This window comes from Mobula hypostoma, chromosome 1 (genome assembly GCF_963921235.1).
Source record: "Mobula hypostoma chromosome 1, sMobHyp1.1, whole genome shotgun sequence".
Taxonomy (NCBI): domain Eukaryota; kingdom Metazoa; phylum Chordata; class Chondrichthyes; order Myliobatiformes; family Myliobatidae; genus Mobula; species Mobula hypostoma.
In genome coordinates this window covers 134,763,923-134,777,328 of record NC_086097.1, presented here as the reverse complement: position 1 = coordinate 134,777,328, position 13,406 = coordinate 134,763,923, and the positions used below count along the sequence as shown (strand labels likewise).

The 13,406-nt window shown below is 45.5% G+C and overlaps 1 protein-coding gene across 1 annotated transcript in view; it reads left to right on the top strand.

Annotated features, from left to right (window-relative positions):
* Positions 1-2,875: 2,875 nt before the first annotated feature.
* znf407 (zinc finger protein 407) overlaps positions 2,876-13,406 on the top strand; it is a 509,138-nt gene continuing 498,607 nt past the window's right edge. Inside the window, exon 1 of the mRNA XM_063056048.1 lies at positions 2,876-2,980. The gene's annotated coding sequence lies outside the window, so the exon portion shown is untranslated. The remainder of the gene's footprint in view (positions 2,981-13,406) is intronic.

The window sequence follows — 13,406 nt, the reverse complement described above, 5'->3', positions numbered from 1 at the left end:
TGATGAGGTTGTGGGGAGAATAAAATGAGATTAGAGTGCTACAAGTAGAAATGGGTGCTTGATGGTCGGTGTGGACTCAATGGGCTTGTTTCTGTGCTGTCTGACTCCATTTGGTCATCTAGAATGTGTTGGTGATCCACATCTCCTCCCATTACTTCTGCCTCAGCTCAATTTCACTTCCTGTTCCTCTTTTTTTTTGCTCATACTCATTTACTTTCCTTCTCAACACTCCATTGTTCTGAGAACTTTCAGATTCCAACCTATCTCTGTAGCAAATTTGTTGCATTCCAGGATGTACTTGAATACCAAGTGAATGTGGAATAGATTGTGACTTTCAAAAGGGGAATAAATGAATACTTGAGGAAAAGATAACTGGCCAAGATTTTGAGAAAGTGATATTGGATTGGATTTCTCCTTGCAAAAGACACTCACAAATTCCGTGGAGAGGATTCTAACTATCTGCATCACTGTCTGTTTTTTTTTTTGGGGGGGGGTGGAGGGGGCCACTGCAGAAGATCAAAATAAGCTGCAGAACATTGTCACCTCAGTCATCTCCATCATGAGCACTAGCCACACCCACCCCCAAGCATCCAGGACACCTTCAAGGAGTGGCGATGCCCCAAAAAGGCGGCATCCATCATTAAGGACCCCCATCACCCAGGCTATGCCCTGTTCTCATTGCTACCAGCAGGGAGGAGGTATAAGAGCCTGAAGACACACATTCAACAATTCAGGAATAGCTTCTTCTCCTCTGCCATCAGATTCCTGTACGGACATTGAACCCATGAACTCTACCTCACTACTTTTTCTCTCTTTTTTTTGCACTTATATTGACCGGTGGCGTAGTGGCATCAGCGCTGGACTTCGGGGCGAGAGGTCCTGAGTTCGAATCTGGCCGGCTCCCTTGCACGCTCTCCATCCATGCCTGGGTTGAGTGTCGAGCTAACAACTCGACCTCGTAAAAAAAAAAAACAACAACCTGGAGAGGGTTTCAGATGCCCAAGACACGCCGTACGATGAGCAATCACCAAAAAGATCGGTGCAAAAAGCTTTTCATGATGGCACCCCGATGACTCCACCAAGAGTTAAGTGCGTGCGCGCGTGCACACACACACACAGAATCTAACATTTTTAATATATATAATTTACAGTTTTTTATTATTCTGTATTGCAATGTACTGCTGCCACATAACAACATATTTCATGACATATACCACTGACATTAAACCTGATTCTGATTCCTCAAAGAGGTGGCCATCTTCTGTGAATGGTTCCAGGACAAGAGTTGAGAAGAGCAGAGGGTGATAAATCTGTGGAGATCACAACTTTAGAGGGCTGTGCAATCTTAGACACTAAGAATATTGCCAGCAGGGATCAGTAGGGATCACACCAAGGCAAAGCAAAGGATAGGGTGGCCCAGTGATGCATCTGGTAGAGCAGAAATCCAGGTTCAATCCTAACCTCCAGTGCTGTTTGTGGGGAGTTTGTACATTTTCACTTTGTGGCAGAGTGACCTCTACTTTGCTGAGGTCAGACAGCAACTCACAGACACATTCTCTTATTTAGCCTTTGAAAAGGACCCCACTCCGTACCATCAGAAAATTGTCTCCGACACCATTGTCTCCAACCTGATGGCATGAACATTGATTTCTTGGGCTTCCAGTAATCGTCTCCCCCCTTTACCATTCCCCATTCCCGTTTTTCTCTCTCTCTCACCTTATCTCCTGACCTGCCCATCACCTCCCTCTAATGCTCTCCTTCCCTTTCTTGAAGTCTCTTTCCTCGAATATAGAATGTAGAGCATAGAACAGTACAGCACAGGAACTGGTCCATCAGCACAAAATTTCAAATTGACCTAGGCCTTTTCTGCCTGTATATGATCTATATCCTTCCTTTCCCTGCATATTGATCTGCTTAACAGCCACTTAAACACCACTGCTTCCCCCATATTCCTTAGAAGCTGGTTCCAGGCAACTACCACACTCTGTCTAAAGGAAAACTTGCCCTGAACATCTCCTTTATACTTTTCGCCTCTCATCTTAAATTCGTGCCCTCTCGTAGTTGACACTTTCACCTTGGGAAAAGATTCTGACTGTCTACTTGGGATAAAGAAGACGCAACCTGACAGATGTAATCTCTCAGTTGCATTACCCTTATTGTAAGCCCAACCAATGCTTCACTGCCTCTCTTGCAGATTAGGGATCAGAGCAGTTTTCCACAATTAATGCAGCCTAATTAATGATATATACAAGTTGAACATAACTTGCCCACCTTTGAATCTTACTACCATGGAACTAATTGTGTTAAAGCCCATTTATCACTCAAACCCCACTTCTTGACGTTTCCTGAGAGCATCTCGCATCAAGTTGCATTCTTCCTCAGGGTTAGTTTTACTTTCTCTTGATATTTGCTATCATCAGTAAATGTTATTATTGAACCATTTGTCCTGAGAAGTTTGAAAGGCTGCAGGCGATTAGAGATTTGGGGCATGATGAGGATAGGAAAGAATTTGAAATCTGGGATGAGATTTTTTAAGTTCAGGACCTTGGCAGCTCTTATAGATCAGCAAGCAGAGAGGGGTGGGTGAATTACACTTGGTATGATCTTGAACATAAAATAGTCTGCAGATAATTTCCAGCCCCTTGGTATGAACATAGAATTCTCCAACTTCCGGTAATTCCCTCTTCCTCCCTTCCTCTATCCCTATTTCACTCTGCCCCCTCCCCCAGCTGCCTATCACCTCTCTCATGATTCCGCCTCCTTGTTCTACTACCCATTGTTTTCCTGCCTATGACGTCCCTGCTTCCCTTCCCCTACCCCTTTGTCTTTCAAATTACTGGTTTTTCAACTGAACCTACAAGCATTCTTCAAATCCTTCCCCCTCCTTCTTTCTTCAGTCCTGACGAAGGGTTCCGGCCCGAAACGTCGACTCCTCGTTTCCACTGATGCTGCCCGACCTGCTGAGTTCCTCCAGCGTGCTGTGAGTGATGATCTTGAACATTTACTTAATTATTGCACAAAATTATATTGTTTTTAATGAAATATTGCATTCTCATTTTTAAGACACAACTGCATCAATGGAACAGAGTTACTTGCGGCATGTATAGCTGAGATTTCATAGCTTTAACAACAACTGTCTGCTTTGTAAAATACTAATCTAGTAACCAAATGCATTATGTGGTGAATTAAATTCACACAATAATACTGCTACCAGAACAAAAGTGGAACTTCCTTAGGATAACTTTCTGAATATAGTGGTAGTTATTGTTATATATTTACAATTTTCATTTTAAAAATTCACAGGTTAATCTGTTGTACATTTTAATATCAATACTTTTAATGTTTAAGAGGTCAAAATTGTAATTATGCACAGGTGCATTGCAAAACTTACTTGCAGCAGCATCACACACACACACCCACACACACACACACACACACATAATCATATAACCAGCATTCACGAGAAAAACACAAAATATAAATTCTACATAACACACACAAAATGTTGGCAGAACACAGCATTAATGGAATAAATAATCAATATTTTTTGGGCTGCAACCTTTTATCAGGACTGGAAAGGAAAGGGGAAGAAGCCAGAATAAGAAGGGGGGTGGGGAGGAGCGAGGAGTGTACTAGCTGGCAGGTGGTAGGTGAAGTCTACTGCGTGGGGAGGGTGGTGGAGTGAGAAGGTGGCAGGTGATAGGTGGAAAAGAAGAAGGAATCTGATAGGAGAAGAGAGTGAACAATTTTTTCTAGAAAGAATAAGAAAGGTTACTAATTCATTTTGAGAGCACTAGAATATAACAGCAAGGATGTACTAGTGAGACTTTATATGAATGTATTGGTCGGGCCGTATTTGGCCATAGAGAGATCCAGAGGGGGTTCAGAAGAATGGTCTCAAGATTGAAAGGTTTAACGTATGAAGAGTGTTTGATGTCTCTGGGCCTGTACTTGATGGAGTACAGCAGGACATGGGGAGGGGGGGAGGTGGTGTTGTGGGTGGTGTTCTCATTGAAACCTGAATACAGAAAGGCCTAGACAGAGTGGGAGTGTCAAAAATCTGAGAACATAGCTTCCCGTCAAAATTGAGATGATCAGCAATTTCTTCAGCTGGAGGCTGATGAATATGTGGGATTCGTTGCCACATAAGGCTGTGGAGACCAAGTCATTGGGTGCTTTTAAGGCAGAAATTGATAGTTTCTTTATTTGTAAAGGGTTTAAGGGTTATGGGGAGAAGTCCAAAGTTTCAAAGTAAATATACACCCAGAGATTTGGCCTCTGCAGGCAGCTATAAAACAAAAGAACACCATGGACCCCATTTAAAGAGAACATCAAACACCCAACGCACAATAAAAGGAAAGAAATCACGCAAACAGCAAAAAGCAAGCAAATAATAAAGTATTAAACGTCAAACCACCGAGTCCCAGAAACGGTCCAGGAGCCACAGTCACTGAGTCATAAGAACGTAACTGTGCAATGTGTTCAGTACTACATCAAACTTCAGAGTACCCCCCCTCCCCCCATACGTCCTATGGCCATGACCCGCAACATGGTGATCAAACCTGCACTTTCCACCGGCAGCAGCGACAGGGTAACCAGTCAAGAGCAGGCAGACTACACTGAACACCCGCTCGTCCTCCTCTCTCATCCTCATTAATTTCAATCTTGCTCAACACTTTCATCAGCGAGGAGCACTGGAGCCAACCAAGGGTTCGCGTTCTGCCCTAAGGAGATGATAGCTGCACGCTCCACCCTCAACCTCACCGAGTTCCCCAGGAGATAGCAAAAGTGCCAGATTGCTCAGTCGACCCGAAAGTACAAAATAAAAATGTAAATTGCAGGCTGCAATCAATGGCAGTTCAGGAAAAGAAGCGCAGTTAAAAGAAGTAGTAGATGTAGTTTTGTGAGCTGTCCGCAGAGGTTGCCATTGGTCACGTTGGTCGCTGGCGCCATCTTGTCAATGAAATGGGAGAATTGGTTTGGAAAAAAAGTCAGCCATTATTAAATCATGCAGCAGACTTGATGGGCTGAAAGGCCAAATTCTACTCCTCTCTCTCGTGCCTTCTTAAGTCCTGAAAGCACACACAGCCGTCTATCCTGGAAATATTGAATCCAATATCTGAGTTGAACAAAGATCTACTTTCACAGTGGAGGTAAAGCAATATAATTTTCAGTGAACAGAGATTCTAACAAAAGAAAAATTACTGTTCCTCTTGGCAGATCTGACAAAACAGCACCAAAAATATAGGAATCTGTCATGATGTCAGGATAGCATTTTTATGGGCTTCCCACAGAATAAGATGTTCCTTTGAATATTATTGACATCGACAAAGCATTAAGTTAAAGAATGCCTGCTATTTTGTTGAAAATGTAAACCCACTTACATTATCCAGGTGATCAATCACCATATCTATATTATGAAAGAGTAAATGGTGTCTCAAATCACACACTGTTTTCTGAATTTTCAATATCTTAGTTGCCAAAAGAAATCAAACGTGGTTTCTTACCTGACTTTTATTATGTTAACATTATTATTATGCCATCAAGGCTGCTCAGGTACATTGATCTGGGATTTTAGAGGTTGTGTTACTGAGGTATTATTTTGAAAATGTGGACTGACAGTGTAGAGTCATAACTCAAAATCCTTTGAAGGGCAGGTGGGGAATTTAAATGTGGAATAAATCAGGAATGAAAAGCTGGGATTGATTGGGGTGACCACAGAATGACGGAATTATCAGGGCAGACAATCGTCCACTCGTGGCCTTTTGGGAGACAAATCTGCTGTCCTGACGTGATCTGAGTTGTGTGTTACTCCAGATTTTCTGCGCAATTAGGAGTCGGGAATGACAATAAATGCCATCATTGCTTATGATGTACATTCCTTAAATACAGAAGAAATCTTAATGTGAAGTAGTAAAACTCTAATAATCCAGAACCTTGATGGTTTTGGTGTCGTATGAGCAGATATTCCAGACTATTGGACATCATTTCAATTCATGGCCTAACACACTGCTTTTTACATACTCCACTGCAGCAATAATAAAATTTTCCAGGAAGCCCAGTGAACCTAAGTGAAGAGGGAAATATTCAGCACTTTAGACTCTGGCTCGATCCACAGACATACCCATAATCCTGTCTCCTGGTGTTCTGGGTCCCGATGCCAGCTTCCAGCTGTCAGACCCTGGACTTGGCCACACTCCAGACCACCAGCTGTACATCTGATTCACATTTATATTTTTGCATGGAGCAACCCCTTCAATCCATCCATTTAACTCTAGCCTAACCACAGGACAATTTGCAATGACCAATTATCCCACTAACTGGACTGTGGGAGGAAACCGGAGCACCCAGAAGAACCAGAAGAAACCTATGCAGAGAACGTACAAACTCCTTATAGACGGCACTGGAATTGAACTCCTAACTCCGATGCCCCAAGCTGCAATAGCATCGTGCTAACTGCCCTGCTACCGTGGAGAGCCGAGACAAATGAGTGAAGCAAATGCCAGAAATCAGGGTATCAGAACCACTAAATGCTGAATGAAAGAAACAAGGGCCACCTGCATGACAAGCAACACACATCAAAGTTGCTGGTGAACGCAGCAGGCCAGGCAGCATCTCTAGGAAGAGGTACAGTTGACGATTCGGGCTGAGACCCTTTGTCAGGACTAACTGAAGGAAGAGCTAGTAAGAGATTTGAAAGGGGGAGGGGGAAGGGGAGATGCAAAATGATAGGAGAAGACAGGAGGGGGAGGGATGGACCCAAGAGCTGGACAGGTGATTGGCAAAGGGGATATGAGAGGATCATGGGACAGGAGGCCCAGGGAGAAGGAAAGTGGGGGGGGGAACCCAGAGGATGGGCAAGGGGTATAGTCAGATGGACAGAGGAAGAAAAAGGAGAGAGAGAGAAAGAATGTGTGAATATAAATAACGGATGGGGTACGAGGGGGAGGTGGGGCATTAGTGGAAGTTAGAGAAGTCAATGTTCATGCCATCAGGTTGGAGGCTACCCCCATCAGGAAAGTCTCAAAGCTCTCCGCTACCTTTTGGATTCCAGACCTAATCAGTTCCCCTCTACCACCACTTTGCTCCGTCTAGCAGAATTAGTTCTTACTCTTAGTAATTTCTCCTTTGGCTCCTCCCACTTCCTCCAAACTAAAGTTGTAGCTATGGGCACCCGTATGGGTCCTAGCTATGCCTGTATTGTTGTTGGCTTTGTGGAACAATCTATGTTCCGTGCCTATTCTGGTATCTGTCCCCCACTTTTCCTTCACTACATCGACGACTGCATTGGTGCTGCTTCCTGCACGCATGCTGAGCTCATTGGCTTCATTAACTTTGCCTCCAACTTTCATCCTGCCCTCAAGTTTACCTGGTCCATTTCCAACACCACCCTCTCCTTTCTAGATCTTTCTGTCTCTATCTCTGGAGACAGCTTATCTACTAATGTCTACTATAAGCCTACTGACTCTCACAGCTATCTGGACTATTCCTCTTCTCACCCTGTCTCTTGCAAAAATGCCATCCCCTTCTCACAATTCCTCCGTCTCCGCCGCATCTGCTCTCAGGATGAGGCTTTTCATTCTAGGACGAGGGAGGTGTCCTCCTTTTTTAAAGAAAGGGGCTTCCCTTCCTCCACCATCAACTCTGCTCTCAAACGCATCTCCCCCATTTCACGCACATCTGCTCTCACTCCATCCTCCTACCACCCCACCAGCCTCCGGGTCCAACATATTATTCTCCGTAACTTCCGCCACCTCCAACGGGATCCCACCACTAAGCACATCTTTCCCTCCCCCCCCCCCGCTTTCCGCAGGGATCACTCCCTACGCGACTCCCTTGTCCACTCGACCCCCCCCATCCCTCCCCACTGATCTCCCTCCTGGCACTTATCCTTGTAAGCAGAACAAGTGCTACACATGCCCTTACACTTCCTCCCTTACCACCATTCAGGGCCCCAGACAGTCCTTCCAGGTGAGGCATCACTTCACCTGTGAGTTGACTGGGGTGATATACTGCGTCCGGTGCTCCCGATGTGGCCTTTTATATATTGGCGAGACCCGATGCAGATTGGGAGATCGTTTTGCTGAACACCTACGCTCTGTCCACCAGAGAAAGCAGGATCTCCCAGTGGCCACACATTTTAATTCCACATCCCATTCCCATTCTGACATGTCTATCCACGGCCTCCTCTACTGTAAAGATGAAGCCACACTCAGGTTGGAGGAACAACACCTTATATTCCGTCTGAGTAGCCTCCAACCTGATGGCATGAATATCGACTTCTCTAACTTCCGCTAATGCCCCACCTCCCCCTCGTACCCCATCCATTATTTATTTATATACACACATTCTTTCTCTCTCTCTTTTTTCTCCCTCTGTCCCTCAAATTATGCCCCTTGCCCATCCTCTGATTTTTTACCCCCCTCCCCTTTTACCTTCTCCCTGGGTCTCCTCTCCCATGATCCTCTCATATCCCTTTTGCCAATCACCTGTCCAGCTCTTGGCTCCATCCCTCCCCCTCCTGTCTTCTCCTATCATTTTGGATCTCCCTCTCCCCCTCCCACTTTTAAATCTCTTTCTAGCTCTTCCTTCAGTTAGTCCTGACAAAGGGTCTTGGCCTGAAACATTGATTGTACCTCTTCATAGAGATGCTGCCTGGCCTGCTGTGTTCACCAGCAACTTTGATGTGTGTTGCTTGAATTTCCAGCATCTGCAGAATTCCTTGTGTTTATGCATGACAAGCAATGTCATTTTCACAGCGTGCAAATGTTCTAACGAAGCAAGAATTTCTGATGATGGAAAATGAACATAAAATGGCACTGCAAGGACTCATATCAGTCACCATGTAAGAAAAGCATTTTTACAGGCTATTGAGAGAGTAAGGTACTAATGGCATCAACAAGATCTTTGGCCAAAGAATGCCTTTGACTTATTTAACTATTGATGGCTACCATGTTATCAGGCAAACAACAGGAATTCTGCAGATGCTGGAAATTCAAGCAACATACATCAAAGTTGCTGGTGAACGCACCTTGTTTCTCTTTACTGTCTGATGTTGCTAGGATGCGAAGTGTTACAAACAGGCAATGCCTGCTGTTACCATGGGGTAGGCATGAACAGATGGGAAGCTGCAGGTGTCAAATACCTTCAAACCAAAAGGCCTGATTCTGCACTGTAGAACTCTATGAATGGATGTAGTGAGTAGTGAGGTTACTGGGAAAACTAGTGGGGTAGTAGGGTTATTCTGTGAGCTGGCATAAATTTTGATGGGCTCAATGGTCTCCTATGTCATTAGAATGTATGGAAATATGGATAGAAATGGAGAGTGTTGATCCACCAGAACACTTGCTGCTCAGGATACAGGAAGACAACAATCCACTGTCTGATACGTGAGAGGAAATAAATTGATACAATCAACTTCACATTCATACTCATTTCCTTATGGCATAGAAAGAGGCTTTGCAACCTCTAGCATCTACGCTGGCTCCAAAAACAATCAAATCAAAGCCATTCCCCTTCATTTTCCAGTAACCTAATCAAATGCGTCTTTGCAATTGTAAATCCAGCATTGTTCAAACCACCAGGCCGGCTGGAAGGGAAAGTAACCAGAGAGTGGAGGTGTAAGGTGGCAGTCAAAAGTAGCGGAGATGATGTGAGGTAAACAAAATAAAGAATGAGTTAATGTGCTCAGGGGGCTTCGGCATAATCTTCCCCATCTTTTACAGATGAAATAGCAACTTTTCATCCCTAGACCACAAGATATTGCAGAGTTGTGAATATAGCTCAGTCTATCTATGGAAATCAATGAATGGCTGTTGTTTTGGGCCAAGACCCTTCTCCTGGCTGGAAAGGAAGGGGGAAGATGGTAGAATAAGAAGGTCGGGGGGGGGGGGAAGAGGACAAGATACGTGGCTGTACTGGTCACAATGAGAGTGATATTCATGCTTTGGTTAACAGTGACAAAATGAGTCATGAACTAGATTCAAATCATTCCCGCGGGCAGCTGTGGAGGCCAAGTTATTGCGCATATTTGAGGTGGAGGTCGATAGGTTCTTGATTAGTTATGGTGTCAAAGGTTACAGGGAGAAGGCAGGACTTTGGGGTTGAAAGGGATAATAAATCAGCCATGATGGAATGGCAGAGCAGACTTGTTGGGAAGAATGGCCTAATTCTGCTCCTTTGTCTCGTGGTCTCACGATAGCTCGTCTCCCCTCCATTGCCTCCATCTACACCTTTTGCTGCCCAACTAGATGCTACGTAGTCAATATAGCAGAGAGGAGGCAAATATCGCAGGACATCACACAAGCCACTGACTTCACTGGGCTCTGAAAGCCTCAAAGAAGTTTATTTTAACAGTTGTAGGCAAGTGTGTCCCCACAAAAATTATTCCGTCTTCCTCCATAAGAAGCTCTGAATGAACCATGAGACCCAGAGGCATCCAAGTTTGATAACCAAGAAAGATTCAAGAAGTCCAGGTACAATCTCTGGAAAGCCATTTCATGGGCAAACTGGCAATTCCGGACTAAACTTGAATCAACAAAGGATGCTCAATAGTTGTGGCAATGCTAGGATATTATCTCCTTTTATAAATTTAAGTCAAGTGATATAGGCGACAGCAGGGCTTCACTTCAGATGAGCTCAGTGCCCTCTATGTTCGCTTTGACCATCAAAACATGGAGGAACATCATGAGACCTACAGGAGACGATTGTGCCAACACACATTCGTCTGGGAATCCCTCACAGCAGCAGTGAAACCGCTCGCACAGGCCATTGGGCTGTGGTGTGATGTGGCCTAATGCTGAGGTTCTGGGCCATCGCAACCCAGCGGTCTGATATGAATTGGGGACTGCAGTCAAGGGAAATATCAGATGGGGTGCCAAACCGAGCGACCCAAGCCAGCATCTGTGGCCCATCATCGATGCCAGAAGGACGACCTCTGGTGCTATGGTCCGACATGTTAAGGAGGTGTGTGAAACATGTTGGGGGGGTGGGGGAGAAGAGCAACAAGGTCCACATTGACATGGTCAAACCATATTTCAGGGACTTCAAAAGGTGCCAGTGACGCCTGGACATGATGGTTAATTTTTGCCCGCTGCCACTCTACACAGGCTGCAGTCCAATCACGCACATCCTTTCTGAGGCCCTGGCACACAGACTCTAGTGTAACCAGTTTACGTGAGGCCTTCTGGCCTGCATTTGAAAGGCCATATACAGAGTTAAGAACAGTTTGCTTCCAGTTTGCGGGCACTAGAGGGTGAGGGAGACCGGCTGAGGTATCACACAGGAGAGAAACCCCAGCTTCCCCAAACTTAATGTCAGCCAACCGCAGGCCTGTGACTGCCGTTCTGTAATCCTGGACCTCTGCGTCAGTAACATGGTTGGCTGCCATGACAACATAGCCAACCTCTATGTGTAGGCCTCAACGGCTAGCCATTAGAGACCATCAGCCACGGCATTATTTTCCCCCTTGATACGTTGTATATCAGTTGTGAACTCGGAACCGAGATGCAGCACAGAGCGTCATAGGAAGTCATTCCTGCCTGTGGCCATCAAACTTTACAACTCCTCCCTTGGAGGGTCAGACACCCTGAGCCAATAGGCTGGTCCTGGACTTATTTCATAATTTACTGGCATAATTTACATATTACTATTTAACTATTTATGGTTTTATTACTATTTATTATTTATGGTGCAACTGTAACGAAAACCATTTTCCCCCGGGATCAATAAAGTATGACTATGACTATGGATATATAGGCCAGTTGGCATTGCTGCTGTGCAGACCAAGGGTCTGATATTTTGGCCATCGCGTGCATGAGGGTTTTGTGGTCAATGAAAGCTGTAAAATGGCGACCCTCTAGAAGAAGACAAAAACGGCGAACAGCCAGCTAGAAACCAAGAAGCTCACAGTCAAATGCGCTGTACTCCCTTTTGGGGGGACGGAGTTGCCTTCTGAAGAAAGAGAGCAGTTGTCCCACACCTTCAACCAACTCTTTGTGCTCAGCACCCACAGCATAGTCTAACGTGTCAGTAGTGATGGCTCTAGATGCGATAGGGAGCGGGTCTGGTAGAAGGGTCGCATTGGAAAGAGCTCGTTTGGTATCATCAAATGCCCTGGTCATGTCCACTGACCAGTCAAGCACTTAATTAGGGGTATTGCCCTTAAGCGCTCTATACAGGAGGAGTGTAAGTTCGGCAGCTCATAGAATGAAGCGGTGATAGAAATTCACCATCCTTGAAAACACCTGTAGTAGTGCGGAGCGGTGGGAAATCCGTAATAGCAGCTACTTTTGATGGGAAAGGCTTTGTCCCTTCTGCAGAGATGCGTTGGCTGACAAAGTAAATGGTTGACAGCCCAAACTGACATTTAGCAGGGTTAATAATCAACCCGTGTTGGCTTAAGCCCTGGGAAAGTCTGCGGAGATGGGATACGTGTTTGGATTTGGATGCACTGGTGACGAGTACGTCATCCAGGTAAACAGAAAGAAAATCTACTGTAAGTCTTTTAGTACAGAGTCCATAAGGCTTTGGAAAGTCTGTGCTGCACTTTTCAGCCCAAACAGCATGCATAGACACTCAAGGAGGCCAAACGGGGTTATCACAGCCATTTTGGGAATATCCTCCGAGCACACAGGCACCTGATAGTAGCCCCTAACTAAATCGACTCTGGAGAAAATTAACTTTCTGGCTAAACGTGCGGAAAAGTCTCGGATGTGTGAAAACGGTTAACATTTGGGCGCGGTGACCTTGTTAGGGTGTCAGTAATCGTCACATGGGTGGCAACCACCATCGGACTTAGGAACCGCAGGCATGGGCGAAGCCCAGGGGCTATTTGACCGGTGCACGATGTGGGCTTGCTGAGGTTTTGGATTTCGCCCAGTAGTCGGGTAAACTCACAGCGGTGGTGCATGCTCTTGACTGAGTTGTTGTGGGGAACTTACTTGGGCAGCAGGCAACAACCCAAAGTCCTTGACATCCACAAGCCAGCAGTTCTTAAGGCCAACTAATCGTCCTTGGGCACACGGGAAAACTGCACCGAGGAGAGGCCTAGCCACTTTAGCCAGGACAAAGTCCCATGTGTAATGTCACTCACTGGGGCAGACCGTCATGTCCTGTACGTCTGCCGTCGGTGGCCTCTAGCGAAGTTTCATTGCTCTTTGCCTTCTCATCAATAGGCAATTCTGGCAGCACATATTTCAGCACCTGTGTCACACGGGAAATGTCGCCCTGAAAGGGTGAACGTAGTGAACAATAGACGACCCTAGCAAATGGAACCCTTGGTGTTCACAGACCTCTGATGTCCCAACGTGCTGGCACTGTCGAAGCTGCAAGGCAGTCAGCACCTCCAAGTGTTCATACCAAAGAGACCGTGGTAAAGACACAGACCCAGGGTAGTCTGTTTCGCG